The following is a 17,245-nucleotide window of genomic DNA, read 5'->3' on the forward strand; positions in this document are numbered from 1 at the left end:
ACGCCGTACTCGGGCTTCAAAGCCGCGAGTATCATCATTGGCCAATATTCGCAATATGTGTGGGACTGGACATTCAAAAATTTTCGTTACTCGTACTCGTCCCTCTCCCATTTGTTCTGGGTAAATTGTCGCAAGACAAAGAAAAATTTTAGAGACCTCACAAACTAACGTGAACTTTCCGTAACGGCAGCAATTTTTTCGCGACATCCTCTTCGCATCGATGTCAATCTGTATATCTGTTGTTTCAAACTGGCGCGAACTGTCGCGGAATCGCTACCGCAGCGGAAAATCACATTGGTCTGTTGGAGCCTCTACTCGTCATCATATCTCTGAACATATTTCTAGACTGGAAAACGATACTAGTTGAGAATCCTTGTCATTATTTACATACATATGTATGTCACGCTTCGCAGCAGGTATGTCGATAATGGAACCCGGTCCCTGATTTTCCGACACGTATGATTATTCTAACGACTTTCGAGTCATGCGTTTTTTACGTTTGCGTCTACTCTGGGGCCCAATGAGTCGCAATGTTACAAATGTTTTTTGACGTACCGGTTGTAAACTCAGTAGGCGCTATTAAGAATCTCTCTTCGTTTCTAAGAGCATCCTTCGAATCTCGGATCGTGGACACAAATCTCGGATAGGAAAGGTAGGTTTGGAAGAAAGGTAATTGGGATTAGAATCCAAGGGATGTTAGGACTGGAACGCTATGAACTAAACGCTGTGAAATAAACACTATGAACTCTACGCTATGAAATAAAGGCAAGAAAAACTATGCGAGACTAAATAAAATGACGCTAGATAAAAGCTAATTAAAACGCTAACAGATCACAAGGTAAAAGCGCTAAATTATTACGCTTAACTAAACACGTCGAAGAAACTAATTTCTTCGACTGGAAGCGATCGCTCCTTACACCCCTTCTTGTTTTATAGTTTTATTTGGCAATGCGGGCAGTGATTCATCGCGGCTTTATACCTTCCTTCTAACTTCGAGACAGTATATAATACGAACTTCGTGCGCGACGCGCAGCCTGTTTCCGTGCGCGAGTGCTTACATCTAGTTTAACATCTTGTAACTATTGTTTTCTACAGCTCTTACGATAATGCTAACTCAAACGTCGGTGGCCGACGTCACACGTGTTCACGAGCAGTTAATTGTCTACTCCAAACGCAATGGTGACTCTGTTAATTTTGACATGCATACGTAAATTAAAGAAATAAAATAAGGCTTGAAACTATTTAACGAGCTTCTAAACTTCTTGTTTTGCTAGAAAAAGAAGTGGTTTGTGGAACTTGAAACACCCGTTAGCGCTATTTGAGACCAAGTATGAGTAAGTAGTTCGGAGATTCAATTCGTCATCGATTATACTCGGGCATAATCGTATTCGGAAATATTCGCGGTGTGTGTGGGACTTGCGGGCAACAAGCCTCCGAATGATCTCAAGAATCGACGAACAAAACATGTGTCAGTTCCTTTTATCTAAATGTGTGCGTGTTACACGTATACTCGGACGAATTTTCAAGATGAAAGAAGCAGAATAAGAATCTTGAAATTTTCGTGTGACTCATGAAGCAATATTACGATATCTCTGTTCTATGTGGACCAGTTTGATTGAAATTGGTCTCATTCGAAAACTCAGATTCGGCTTAAACAACAAAGATGGCTTTATATTTAAAGAATATTGCAAATCTGTCGAGATATTAATAACATAAGTTTCAGGTAAGGCTGAAATACCCGGTTTTCTTGTCATAAATGATATACATATAATTTCATATTAATACAACAGAAATATCCGTTTGTCAACGCCAGTCGGATTTTGGCGGAGTTACGTTGTAGTCGTCCCCCTTAGTACCTATCGTCAGATCGCCAGGGAACGACACAGGAAACTGACATTAGTTATTTTAAATGTCGCCAGATGGTGTGGATTGCCAAATTCCGTAGTACACTCTCCTACGTACATATATGTAAGTGCGGCCAAAATGCAATGAGATAGTTTCGTGTTTTTTTGATGATTCTCCTCGTAAAATTTGCCAATGTGAATAGAATATATAGGAAAAACAATGGACAAAAAAACGTTTCTCCTACACGAAAAGGATTTCATAAACCGATTTTGTCCACTTTGAACCGTATTGTTTTTTGTTTTCGCTATCACTTAGACTTAGAGGTTCCTTAAACCAGATGTTACAGTGAGTGAAAATGTCATCAAACGTGATATAGTTTGAATCATTTGTAAATTATGAAAGTGATACGTATGTACATACATAATTAAAGATATTTTAACATTTATTAAACCAGAAATATAATCCAAATCATATTGTAGTTGGTGTCGTGTTAATCAGAAAATTCTCACAAGATGTTTTAATGAACTTTTCATTCAAGGAAAAAAAACAAAAATAAAAGAGTTGATATCTTCCACAGATATTACGCTAATGTTATTTCACCAATAAGCAGGCATTTAAATCTGTTCAGAAGCTTGACTCTCAGTCAAAATGTTTAAATCCTGGGACAATATCAAAATAATAAAATAACACCGAGTAATATTAAAATTATATAAGCAGAGTTATAAATTTCCTGATAAAATATAAAAGATAAACTATACAAAATCTCTCAATATAAAACATAAAATTAAATCGAGCTATTATTACATAACGAGAGATTAGTATGAACAAATTATTTAAAAACTAATCAAAGACATTATCTTGATGCGTTGATACGTTATCGTTTATAGCAGTAACATTGACATCGATTATGATGCAAGTGATCGCCTCATCAAGAATGTTTTCTTACGCCAAGGTCCCTGATCAAGTGGACCCCAGGCCCCTTTATTGGATTTAGTCCCCTAATTATTTTGTCAAGGCGGGATGGAAAAGAACCTGTCAACATTCCATTGTAACTCGTTCTGCATTCGAATTTGGCGTTACAACCACGCTTGGTTGACCGCCGGAATTCCCTCATAAATTACACTTCGCGGATCGTAACCCACAAAATAATTCGCGAGAAATAGTTGTCGATCGCATTATTCTTTTAACATGTTTTCATCTCAACTTTAAATAACAGTTTTCAATCATTCATTACACATTTTTGAATTTTTTGCTTTTACTAGTTTTGTTTTCATTAACTACCCAATAAAAAACTTAAAAAATAACTACGCCAAGTTCATAAAAAAATTTAAAACGAAAAGCGTGTCATAAAATAAATCTTGCTTCTAGATGAACTGAATGAACTAGATAAAGATAATAATTAGAAAAGAAACATTTTTTTATCACGTGCAATCCAACACTACTCACATATGAAAAAAGATGTGAAATGAAAATGAGCTACAGGTATATTTAGTCATCTAAATTTTAAACAATATTTTCGTTGCAATATGTCGAACATGTATTCAATACATTTTATTATGTATTTTAAAAAATTTTCTTCAGGCTAGATGTAACATCTAGATTTGCTTGGATGTTCACCGCCTGGAAATTAAGTACTTAGCGTGTATTTCGCCTAAATCGTGGGTTCGGTCACTTTTTGACCGGCTTTGTTAATAATCAGAACGACAACCGTATTCGTAACGTCTTGAAATAATTCGATAATAAAACTAAATTGGTGTCTGTTACTGGGGTCAAATAGTTAACTTATTTTCTTATTTATTTATCGTATTTATTGGAGAGTGTGACCAATATGTACGAAATGAAGAAAGTAAATGCAGACTTATTAATGACTTGCTGGAACAAAGCTGGATGAACATTTAGAAGAATCCGCATGGAGGAAAATGTATTAACATAATTATGTGAACGGTACCTCATTATCGATTCCTCATTATCAGTAATTTGAATGTTTAAAATTTATTTATATATTCAAATGAGATAATATTTTATCTTATTTTCTATTCTTACGAACTTAGGCAAATTTTACTAAAAATATCAGAGCAACAACATGGTTATGTAAAAGTTTGAACAAGAAAATTAGGTCTGACTACGTATTTTCGATCAATTTTAAACTTATATTTATATTATAGGACTGTAATCGTGATTATAAATGATTATTAAACAGCAAGTTTTATAAGACATGTATCAGGGAAAGAGTAATTCTAAAAATCGCCCGCTTTTGATCCCACAACTTTGGAACTAAATTTTGTACCGAATATTAGTTTATGATGAGACATTAATTACTGCAAAATTTTTAATTGTGCTGATAATTAGTTTCTAATATATAAGCGGTCAAAGTTGACAAAATTAATCGATGCATAAGCTTTAATGTACAAAACCTTTCTGTCTCTCCACGAATCAAAAAACTTGCTTTATGGGATTTTTCCGATTGCTCACAATTAACTTAAGCTTATATTTTCAATGACCAATTTAATATAACAGATGACAGAATATGCACGCTATATCAATATTTTTTATTTTTGTTGACTTTAATTTTTGAATATAATAATGGGTACATTACAAATAATGGGGTTGAATATGTTTATTTCATGATATTGACCATATCCAAGTAATCGCATAACTGTGATAACTGTGGAAACCTCATATGACAGGACAAAAAATCAAATTTTTCTTTCTTACTTAATTTAATAGTTTAACATGTAAAGAATATATCCCTTAACTTGTAGAACGAAATTCGAAAAATTAACAGCAAGTTTTATTATTGCGCACCACGTAAAAACTGAAAGCGGATAATGTAGTGCGTCCACATTATTCGTCTGCTCACGAGCAGAGCCGCTCGCAAGCCTGCTTGAGCCCGCTCTTGAGCATTCGAAGTCCGTTTGAGTTGTTCATGATACAGTTCATGATGCACATCGGGACTGTCTGCAGCCGTTTTACGGGACTGGTGTACCATTTCTTTTGAATTTCAACCTTGGCACGGCTCAGCGAGGGATAGGGTCGAGCCATAAATTTCGTTCGGCACTGCCAGGGTACACGTGCGACAAGAAAAAGACGGAATTCGGATATTATTTTCTCTCACTCTGACCTTTACTTACACTGCGCTTCAAATTAAGTCGCTGTCACGCGCCTTTGATTCATTCCAAAATATAAATGCAATCACAAATAGTAATTAGTCTAACGTTGAGGATACTATACAAATGTGTACATAGGATGATTTGTTATACACATGCAACATTTTATGCAAACGCACCTTCTAATAGACCAGAAATACAATTTGTTATTTTGAGGTATTTCATATGTATTTGACATCAATCCGGTTCTTTTAATTCAAACAACTTTCTGTCAGATAGTTGTACAGGGTATTTCTTTTATCCTGCACATCCAAATATGTTCGTTATTTTCGCTGATACGAAAAAATGTGTTAGAACAAATTTGTTTGGTTCAAAGCTAGGAAATAGCATGATTCGTGTGTTGTTCCTCTCAAGGTCAGTTTTTTCCGAGTTTTTAACGTCACCGCTATTTTTTACATATTAACATCTATTTTTTATGATGCAGCATTGTAGTGCATATCAAAACGAATTCAATGACCTTATAGAACACTATGACCTTTAAAAGGCTTCGAGTGAAAAAATCACACTAGTCTCAATCACGCAATACTACTATCATGTTTCAAGATTATCGGTATGTTTATTAGATTATGGCTACCTGGAATAATTCGAGCCGCTCGTTTTGTTTACGCGGCTCGCTTTTTTCGAGCCTTTCCCAGCACTATATATGAACTTTCAAACCGTGAGCCTCGAGCAGGACAATTTGGACATAAAAGAAGTCAGTTTTGATTTACGTATTGTTGTAGAAAACAGTATTATGTTGTCAATAAATTTTTGCAGGGTTTACAAGATGGCCCCGTCGAATGGGCCGCGAAATCCGCGGGTTGACCCTTATAAAACAGGGTTTACTGCAGAAACACTGAGACAATCAGTCTTAGTCCTATATGAGCTTGTTCGTGTAAGCATTTCAAGACACAATGTGCAGGTTTTCAATGCCAGAAGTATGTAAAAGGTAAGTTTTTACTTTAATTCGAAGTAGCTGCGAACTAATTTCTTTATTCTTGACGACACTGTACAATTTTATCCCATGGAATACACATATAGCCGTCATAAAACATAAGGATCGCGTTAATCCGAAATGTAATTTCGAAGAGAGACTTTAAGTCGCTTATTATTAACAAAATTGTTAATTTTATGGTATTTTGACTAATTCTATAATAATAATTGTGCCTTCCATTATCCCCACGGTAGTGATAATGATTATAGTAGATAAAAGGTATACGCATCGCTTTGTTTTATTGCAAGTGGTACAGTCCGCCTACTGGTCGCACTCAATCGGTTCGTAGTTGAAGTAGAGTACAAAAATGCAATTAGAGAACACCCAAGTAGGGCAAAAATGATCCTTCCGATTTCGAAGATTGCCTACTTTTATAAGTAAATAAAGTTTATTCTTCAATATACAGGATGAGTGGAAAATCGTAATACAACCGGCCAGAGAGTAATCAAATAAAACTCAAATTTCAGGTTATGAATGCAGTATTATTAAAAATAATATAATTAATGACATTTTTACTAATTTATACTTCAATAAAAATTACTTAAATTTTTGGAGCTTGAAATTATTTTTACAGATACTAATAATACAGGGAGGGTAGAAAATCATGTTACAGTATTCTCTTGATAGATGTAAAAAAGTCCTATGCGTTAAATGTGAAACTTAGATGCGAAGATAATTAACTTTGGAACCAGTGAAGCGATTAATTCGACGGCAGGGGCGGCACAAAGGTTCTAACATCACACTTCCACACATCACAATTCTCTCATCAGCGAATATTAAAACATCATATGAGGGTATTGTCAACTAACACTAAACCTACCTACTCTTTACAATCCAGAGGGCAAGTCAAAACACACTCTACGAAATTTCGGAGTAGAAAGAGTTAATGTGTCAAAATTTACACACGAAAAACTGCACCTGCTACTAGAAGTCTTGACGTAGAATTTGGAGGAAAACAGCAGACACAAAGCACTAATTTTGTAAGAAAACTCGGCACATATCACGAATATTCGCACGAGTGTTCGATGCGAAAGTCTCTCGAAAAACTAATTGCGATTATTTGAAAAACTCGTCGAGGACACTCCAGAGCATCTGGTGTTGTTAGGTACCTGGGTCTTCCTCCAAAGGCCCTTATTTGCACTGAAGGCTTAGGCTTTCCGAAAACCGAGTCGATGCGCGAAAAAAGTTCTTCAATATTTGGCATTCAAATTCCTGGTTTCAATCAATCCTATAAACAAAATTACACTAACTATATAACTTAAATCGCGCTCGACGTTTACGCCTATTGCACTAATCGCCAGCAGTCGTTATTTTCCTGAGCGAGTGTTACCAGAAATTAGTAGAAGTATTTTCTTGATGTTTAAATAAATGGACTTTCAAATCCATTAACACGTGGATACATTTTAAAAAGTAAAATATCATATCCTATTTTGTGACAACATGATATTCATATTTTTTAAATAATTAGCTGCGAATATTTACTTTTTGTTTGCCGTGATTTGCGTTTTATAATTAAAGATAATCAACTGCTTTGGCAAAAGGGTCGTACTGGCAGTACTGGGAGCTCAGAAAGAGTCGGCGGTGAGGTAAAAAGGTAAAACGAGTACAAAAAGTATATGTTTGCGTTTAAAAAGCAAATTTTCAGTAATCCAGACTGCCCACCCTCCTGCTCACAAGTTCTATTCGTAACTTTAACTCGAAGTTAAAATCTCGAATAGACACTTTTGAAACTTACAAAGCTACCCAAAATACGAAATGAGGAAGGCGATGCTAGGATAGTTCCTCGATTCGCTATGTTATTGGTTTTCATTCCTTTTCTTCCTCAGCAGTTTGCATGAGAGAAAGATACCCGCTCCAGAGCTGGTCCAGGCATGCTTGCGAGCGGCTCTAATCGTGAACAGACAAATAATATAGACGTAGCATAAGAAGTTCATAGAGAGAAGCCAGCGTAACAGTTTGGAATTCAGCCGGACTTACAGTCCCAGTGAATATTTCAGAAATATCGATTGCATAGTTTTCTAAAAAAAATTCCGAAGGATCATCTACTTTTCAGCGCGTTACATAGAGTTCCTCGTTAAAGGCACTAGGCAGTCGAAAATATCGAAAACAAGTTTCTTTATAAATCAACAGTGAAAAACTGAAAGCAAATCCAGATGTATTCTTTTACCCAATGCTTAATGCTCTGAAATAAAATTATATTTTAACTATAGTATAAAATTTTAAAAGTGAGGCAATCTAATTTTTCTTCCTTAACATTGTTCTTTAAACGTGCGGTTTTCCACTAAACCTAAAAAAAAATAAAATTATTAAATTGATGACCAGAAAAATGAATTAATCAATTTCTGTATAAGATTGACATTTAATGAAAGTTTTAAATTTTGATGAACATTACAAATGAAAGAATTACTCTTAGATCCAGTACCTGAGGAATGGGCTCATTCTTAAAACAAAGAAAAAGAACAAAACGTAATAAAGAATGAGCATCATCCCAATATTAGCATCTTCTACCTTCTTTCAGAATAACTTAGAAATGTCGACATGGATTAAGTAATTCCAAATAACTAAATATACAGCATTTTGAGGCTTAACCTTATGATTACTTATGTCTCTATAACTAATATTTTACATTTGTTAGTTAATATGAGAAGATATGAATTAGTCTTACTATGAAAAACTTTTTAGACGCATAAAAACAAAGGGTTTCACTTTTTAACAAAAGTAAACATGCAAATCACAGTAGCTCTGCCTGACGGCATTAAAAGACACGTACCTACGTGTCTGATGTATCCCAGTAGTTATTAAAATACTGGTCTGTATTATAATCTTGGGCCATACTCTTACCTTCTCTCCTAATACGTTTTATACATCCTGTAATTTTTTTAAGTTGATTTGAACCTCTGTTTCTTAGTAGTCATATCAAAATGAGAAGAAAGTCTTTTCCTCACTTTTTTTGGAAAATAGTCAGTGATTAATATTTTGTTAAATATTAACCAAAGTAAACGAGATATAGTGTATTTATACTCTTTGAAAAGTACCGATGGAATATTATCTATTGTTTGTCAATATCTAAGCTACTGATTTATCTGAGCATTTCATTCATACTTATTGAAATGGCACTCACACATCAACAGTTTGAAATAAAATTAACAAGTTCGAATTAAATATTCGAAATTGCAGCTTTTGTTTTGAGAAAAGAGTTCTTCAGCAACTAGAAACTTAGTTTAAGATACTTCAAAATACATTTTAATAAGTATTTAAGTGCTGTACCAATATTATTTATTAAACAATGAAGCTAATAGTATTAAGACAACAAAAAAACTGGTCATCAGACAATATATTGGCTACTCGAAAACATACATGCGCTGCAAAATGATTACAAACAATACGAAAATCGAACGCATTTCAAATCGTTAGAAATTATTCAAAGTTTGATTTTGATTTTATTTTTATACATGCTACATCACATCAGAAGTATCGGATTAGCGGTTCTTACAATATCATGCGAAACTAATAAATCTTTATCACAGTTTATACATACATGAGTATAATTTCTTATGCAACCATCCCCCGTTAATTCCCGAAAAGAAGTCTACGAACATACATCATAAATTAGCAGACGATGCATGAAGAACTAATTTTTTGTGAACTTTTCGGGGGACTCCCAAAATTACATGCGTGCGCCTGATGCAGCTATCCACGTCACCAAATGTCAACTCTAAATGGAAATGTCTTAATTATCAAAGCACGTAGTATCCGATAAAAACCTCCATCGACCCCTGTATCATCTGACCATGATGAAGTAAGATTCTTTCATAAAGAGCCGTAGAGACGTTCAAACGCTGTTTATCTGAAATGCATTCTTCGCATACAATAAAAAACTATGGCATTTAGTGACGAAATACAAAGAAAAATGTTTCAAACAATACATTACGTTACAGCATGTATTTGTAATCATTAACTCAAAACAAATACTTTCGTATTCATAATATAATCCGTGATTAACGATGATGTTTAATCTCTACTGAAGCGTTTACATACACTTCGAAATTTTTAATATTACTTCATACATGTATTGTCGGAGCATAAAAGGTGTCAGTCGGGATAGTACAGGAGCAAGAGGAGTACTCAACTCGCTACAAATAGCAGTAAGTAATACTAATTTGGCCAATAAGGGAAATGCGTCTGTGCTGTCTTTATATTTTTCCGCAGAGTTGATTTGGATTAACATCTTTTAAGCTCACAACAGTAAAATACAGAATGTTTCAAAACAAATGAAATGACGCAACGTTTTGATAGATCGTTTAGAAACAAATTGTCAAATTCACTAGAAAACAATAACGTATGGTTAATAAAGATTTACAGACTTTTTGAAATCTTATCAGGTCACGTAGCTATACTGTGTGATAGAATTTAGACGGAACGTTTAGTCATGTCGCTCACCACTCTGCAAGTCAACTGCGATACACAACGATTTTTGAAAAATTGATACATCTGGTATCTCTATTGTCGGATAAAACTAAAAACAGTTAGTAGACATGTACTAAAAAAAATAAGAAGTAGAAGATAATAAACACGAGCGGTTATTTTTCGTTTTTTATGTAATTGCTTTTTCTTATTCGTAACTTTGAACATTCTTTTGTCCATAAAGTTTACGTATTAATTGTAAGACATTTATGGCAACACCTCATTTACCTCGTGAAATAAATCTATCGTAAAGTCTATGGACATACATTTGATTTAGTCTTATCTCTACTTTTGTCTTCATCTTCATTGGTTTCGTCGATGATGTGAGTCTTTATCAGTTTCAATAATTTTTAAATATATTTTAAATCCCGACATTTTGCGTAACTGTTTTCTTTGACAAAATTGGCGGTCGAATTTAGTTTCCCACATATTTGCAAAAAAACTTTAATATCAGACAATCGTCTGATTTGTTGCTCTGCAGCAAATGCATACAGGGTGTTTTTTTATCTTGCACATCCTAATAGCTTCGTTATTTCTGCTAATACGAAAAAATGCGTCACAACAGTTTTGTTGAACTCAAAGCTGAGAATATTATAATCCTTGCTTTTTCTCTAAAGGTCATTTTTTCCGAGTTTTAAAGGTTATTTTTTTCCGAATTTTGAAGGTCATCATCATTCTTTTTGCACGTTAACATGTATTTTTTATGATGCAGCTTTATAGTACACATCAAGATGAATTCAACGAACTATGATACTATAATGTTTAATACATTCACGCCGGCGTGTAGCACCAGTGGCCCACATCGCCCATTGGCGAGAAACTCGAACTGCAGCGCCGACGCAAACATGTTAAATTAAAAATGTAGAAAAATTGTATATTTTTGGTTTTCTGTAAGCAAGAAACTTTATTATTTTATTGTTATTTTAATTATTTTAAATTTACTGTATACTAAAGGTTCAAAATGGTGTCCTTTGACTTCGAGACATTTTCGGGCACGAGAAAACCTTTGCTAGCACGGTTGGTTATTGTCGAAGAAATGCTATTTGCAAGCATGTAAAATTCTTTCTTTCATGTTTTCTGGTGTTGTAGCGTGCTTTTTTCATTTACGATCATTTAAAGGTCATACTCTCGTAATTCGTTGAATTCGTGATGTGCGCTATAAAGGTGCACTATAAAAAATACATGTTAACACTTTAATGGCCGCACGTCTACGCTGTCAAACGCTGTCACACACATGTTGTGAAAGCGGCCATTAAAGTGTTAATGCGGAAAAAAATGAGGATGATCTTGAAAAGTTGGAAAAAAATCACTTAAAGAGAAAAAGACATCTTTTATAACATTCTTAGCTTTGAACCAAAGAAATTTGTCCTGGCATATTTTTTCATATTAGCAAAAATAACGAACATGTTAAGATGTGCAAGATAAAAGAAATACTTGTTATAACAATTTTTTTAATATCATGCTTGGTTTTTAACAGAATTGCTTCTTGCATTTTCATTTATCACTTCATTATATCATTTACGTGACATTTAAATGTATACAACATGCGATTTGTTCTTTCTATCAGGTGTTATGTGACCCTCCAGAAAAATACTACAATGCATTTGCGCACAATTGCGAGGCTATGCCCTTCGTCCGTAGCTCCACATAACACTGTATTTATAAATATATAATATAAATTAATTCAATACCTTACATTCAGATGTAATATATACACTTTTCTCTTATTTTAGTAATTTCTTCTATCATTCCCATGATAGAATTGTTACAAAATAGAAGTCATTCTTCTTCCTACTTGTAAAGTAATGCCGAGTGAAACTGGGCTTTAGGCTGGCCGCGCATTGATACGTGAACAATACGGCATCCAGTAGGATATTTAGATCAAAAAATCGGAAGAAACATATGAAGGGTATATTATGTTCTGGCCACGCTGCTGACGATAAATAACAGTATATGAGGTTTAGACTACTATTACCTTCCTCGAGATCGTCGGAATATTTGTGATTAGCAATTAATTGAACTGGTCGTCACTTAAATACACATGTATAAAGGTACACGCAGTTCATTCAATTATATCTCGTTTCGAAGATAGTGTAGATACACAATTACAGTTATACTTCTTTTTGGAGATATAAAATATAGCTCAAGTTACACGATATCTCTTTTTGGAAATACAAAATATAGTTTACAATAGTTGACAATGTTTGGTTGCTGTGAAACTGACTTACGAGAGAGAAGGACCCTAATGACTCGGCATTAGGAGGCTCACAAAGATGTCTCTTTTTCTCGTTCCATAGTTTTCACGTTGCGTAGGGCACTAACAACTGTGCACTCGACGGGCTTAGTATTCGATACTTGAGTTCAAAAGACAATCAAAGGCAAAAGTTACAACAATTTCGAAAGAATTCGATTGAAATTTGTCTGAATGGTGGGACCGAATGACCTGTCGTAATTAATGCTTACCTCTGCGATATTTACAGCGTGTCTTTTGTGGTCGCGAAGCTATCGTCTATAATTTTGGTTAATTTGGAAAACGAGTTTTGGTGTCCTCAAGTAAAATATCAGCGTGGGCATAGTCTAGTGTTCCTATTTCCTCGTAAACTATCCATTCTATAAAACGCGAAATATACGGGATGTCCCACACAAGGTGGCGGAGCCGTAAAGGGGAGATTTCTGGGGTGATTCTAAACAACTTTTTCCTTTGCAAAAATGTCCTCTGAAACTTTGTTAACAAGTTATTAATGAGAAACATCGACCAATCGGACAGCGCGGATAGCGAGCGCTCAGCCGATCAGTGGCGATGCACAAGCTACGCGTAGCGTTTACTCTCACTGTGCTTGAGTCTTGTACAAGAAACTCAAGATCTATGTTAAGTTATTACCCATTTTCTCTTAAACTATTAGATGGAAAATTATGAAAGAAGTCACGGGCGCGTTAGCTATCATTACACATAGTATAGAATTTTTTCAGATTTTTAAATTAATTATCCAAATTGTAAAAAATAAAAACGAGAAAAAAGAATTTAAAAACGCCGATTTAGTAAAGTAATGCCATAATAACAAAAATAAAAAGCAATGTTTTCGTAGTTCCTATGGATTGTACGTTATTTTACTGTGTATCAAAACATTGAAAATTGTACAAGAATACTTATTTCATAATGAATGAACGAAAATTGGACGTATTAGTTGCTGTAATCGGTAAAAACTGCGGAAACATTGATTTTTATTTTTTTAATTATGACGGTCCAAAGGAAAAAATGTTAAAATAAATTGAGATTAATAATATGACTCCCTCATTCGAGTAAGTAGACATGTAATTCTTATCGGTAAAACGCACCCATTCGGACAGGAATTCATCAGATGCTTAAACACTTGCTCCATTGGATCACTGTGCCGATCCCGGGCGTTGCAAGACGATGCACAGGTAGCGTACAGCACAGGTCCTGCTGATTGCAGGTATACAACACCTCAGGAAGCCACTTTGCATTTATGACACTTCGCGGTCACTAACACTAATCATTTCATCAAACGAGCACTTGATCTTTTAAAGACCGACAATCGCGGAACACACCAAATTAAAAATCTCCCGGTCGTGGATTATTTTGAAACATTTTGCGGCGCGATGTCCGCAATGCCGTGGCATTTCGTAAATAAAAACAAGATATTACACAGTTTGACGACGAAAGTACGATCGATACTGACGATTTTTTCCGAAGTCTCTTTCCTCGTGCCCTCGCATCCCTCCAGCGCGACTTCTCAGGGTGTAGCTTCGTCGAAATACTCGAATTTGATTTGTTAGTTGATACCAACGAGGTTGGGTCTTCCTCAGTGACTTTTTTTAGTGGAGGTGCTAGTCTCTTCTTCAAGATGAAAAAATTGCAAACAAATTCATAAAGGAAAGTAAAGGCATATCGAATTAGTGTAGGAGACCGTAACAAGTGTCTCCCAGATGTAACCGTTTATTATCGTAGGTTTTGCCCTGCAAGTTCGAAGGAGTCATTGGTACGCGAGACCGAAGGCCGCGAGAGTCGCGTCGCGTTTACCGTTGAAGTCCTTTTGATGTATTCGAACGGATGAAATACCGATATTTATAAACTAAATAATAAGATTCCGAGTTAGAGAGTGGCCTTAAGAAAAACACATGTTTAGTAATTAATGTTATATTGTAGCAACACCGGAATAGTAGTCATATTAATTCAGCAGATAAACATCACCAATACTATTGTTTTCAATTTTTTTCACACTTTTCAATTTGATACATCACAGTAAAGAAATAAAAAGCAATGTTTCCGTAGTTTCTGCGGATTCTGCACCATTGTTATGCGTATTAAAACATTTAAAATCGTGTCAAAATGTTTGCTTCCTAAGAAATGTAAAACTAACCCATAAATGCCATATGCTGCGAAATGTAATTCATAGAAACTACGTAACCAGCGATTTTTATTTCTTTAACTATGGCGCATTATTATCGTTCAAACTCACCCCTTCAAAGAAGAATTCATCTGCTGCTTGAACACTTGCTCCACTGGGTCACGCTGTCGACTCCGGTCCTCGAGGGATAAAGCAATTGTAGCGTAAAACTTGTAGGTATACAGTGCCACAAGAATACACTTTACGTTTATAACACACCGCGGTCACCAATACTGGTCACTTCATTAAAGGAGTACTTTACCTCCTAACCACTGACAACTGCGGAATGCACCTAATTAAAAACCCCACGGTCGTGGATTATTTTGGAACGAGATCGTTCCTATGTTTAAAAACAATGTGGCCCTGAAATGTGGCGGTCGGTTCGGGTACTTTTCATGGTACATCCGTTCCACGGCTTCCGCGTTGCCTCGGCACTTTGTGTCAAAAAAAGAGAAAAGGTTTTACCCTTCGGCGGCAAAAATCATGATCGATACTGACGACTTTCTACTCACTTTAATTCAACATGTCCACGAACTGAAACTGATAACGTTATCGTAACGTAAATTATCGTGTACTATCCGTTGTGTAACTTGCAATCATATGATATTTAGCCAGGAAAAGAATTATATTTTATATGTACCAGTAACCACGGTGAATACAAAGTATTGCTACTCTCTCGTCTGCTTGCGAGAGCTAGCGTGTTCTACATCTGATCGTGGTTAGGTGTGAAGGAGATAGAATTTTGGGATCCTTAGTCAAGTTAAAGAGTTGGAACTTATCGTGGATTTTACTACGTTTTATTCAAGCACTATTTAATTCTCATACTGTCGTGATGTGTATCGCTAGACTAGCTATGCCTAAGTGCGCTGCACTCCTCGGTCGTTTCGGTGATCAGTGACCTTTCGGGTGGCAAAACGGAGTGCCGAGGCCGTCACGTTTTGCCGACTCTCCTGGAATTCGCTAATTCGGTGCAAAGTTATTGAACTAAATGTGATTTTGCAATTGAACAAAATGTTGTGTGCTTAAGAGGAGCTGCAGAGACGTGAACTCTGTGACCAAGAATCCAAGACTGCCGAGGAGTCTTTTATGATTTTTACTCTCCCAGTTTAAAAAGTCAATGAGAAAACAGGGACTGGCAAATATTTCTGTTTTCTATCACTACGGTACGGTACCATATGGGCCCAGCCAGGCTCGGGGTTGTCACGGTTTTTACAAAGAGGGAAAACGCCAAGGACACGAACTGCTGCGACTCCGCAGTCTCTAAGGACTTTTGCGTCCTGAAGTCCCTATTCTGGCAGTGCTTGAATTTATGCACCGAACCTGGGTGGCCACATTTGAAAAGCAACTGTTAGTTGGCAAACGACACATCTGGAAAAATTTCTCCTCTCTGCAACTCCTTTACTATAAAAAAATAGGAGAAAGAAAATATGTCTTCTCGTTCCAGACGTAACACTAGCAAAAGTAAGCTCATCGATAAGCAGCATAGATGCTGCCGCATGTTGAGTTTGTACGCACGTATCTAAAAATGTGAATTAAACGTCGACATTGATTTCAGTACTTTCTTCAGATCAAATGGATTCATGTTTTTGAGGATATTTTTTGTGGGTTTAATGCTTTTTGAGACCTTTTTTTGGATGGAGAGGAGGCGAGGTATTAAAGTTTGTACGTTAACTACTTGGTGTTTTAACATTTTAAATGTCACTTTGGGGGGTTTGAAAGAGTCGCGGAGCTACGCGGATGTTCTTGTGTGAACAGTGTTGTAAAAAAATAATAAAGTGTGTTTAACTAAGCCAACCTGAGCTAATTCTATTTCCTCCGAAATACGCAATCGGTCACATTAGTATCGTACGAAATTGAAATACTTATGGACTTACGTTTTTCATTACAGGTATTAAAAATATCCCAAATGATATCATGCTTGGTATCATTTTCATCGGGAAAACACAAAGAATCTAGTAGTTATATTTTTTTAAAGATCTAATGAGAAATATACATAGGTTTACTAGAAGGTAGCTCACTGCTTCTTTTTACAACGGTTCCCCCCCAACTTTCAAGACGTTCGACTCGAGAACCTATCAGTGTCATAAAAAAGAGTCTGCTCCGCCTGATTTCAAAAATACCTATCGTTGCCAACGATATTTAGCTTTTGCGGGCAGAACGGATCGGATCAGACAGCAACCGATATGTACAAATAGACCTTTATGCGGTGCTTACCTGGTCAAGGGCGTGTAATACGCCCGGATCTTCACGATTTTATGAATCTCCATAAAACGGACTGACATAATGTAGCATCTCGAAGAATTCATCTCAACAAACACTAACATACTATAAAGAATATTAAAATATAAAAAGTGAACTTAATTATAAAATCTCCCTCGCTATACTAC

This window comes from Calliopsis andreniformis, chromosome 1 (genome assembly GCF_051401765.1).
Source record: "Calliopsis andreniformis isolate RMS-2024a chromosome 1, iyCalAndr_principal, whole genome shotgun sequence".
Lineage (NCBI taxonomy): Eukaryota > Metazoa > Arthropoda > Insecta > Hymenoptera > Andrenidae > Calliopsis > Calliopsis andreniformis.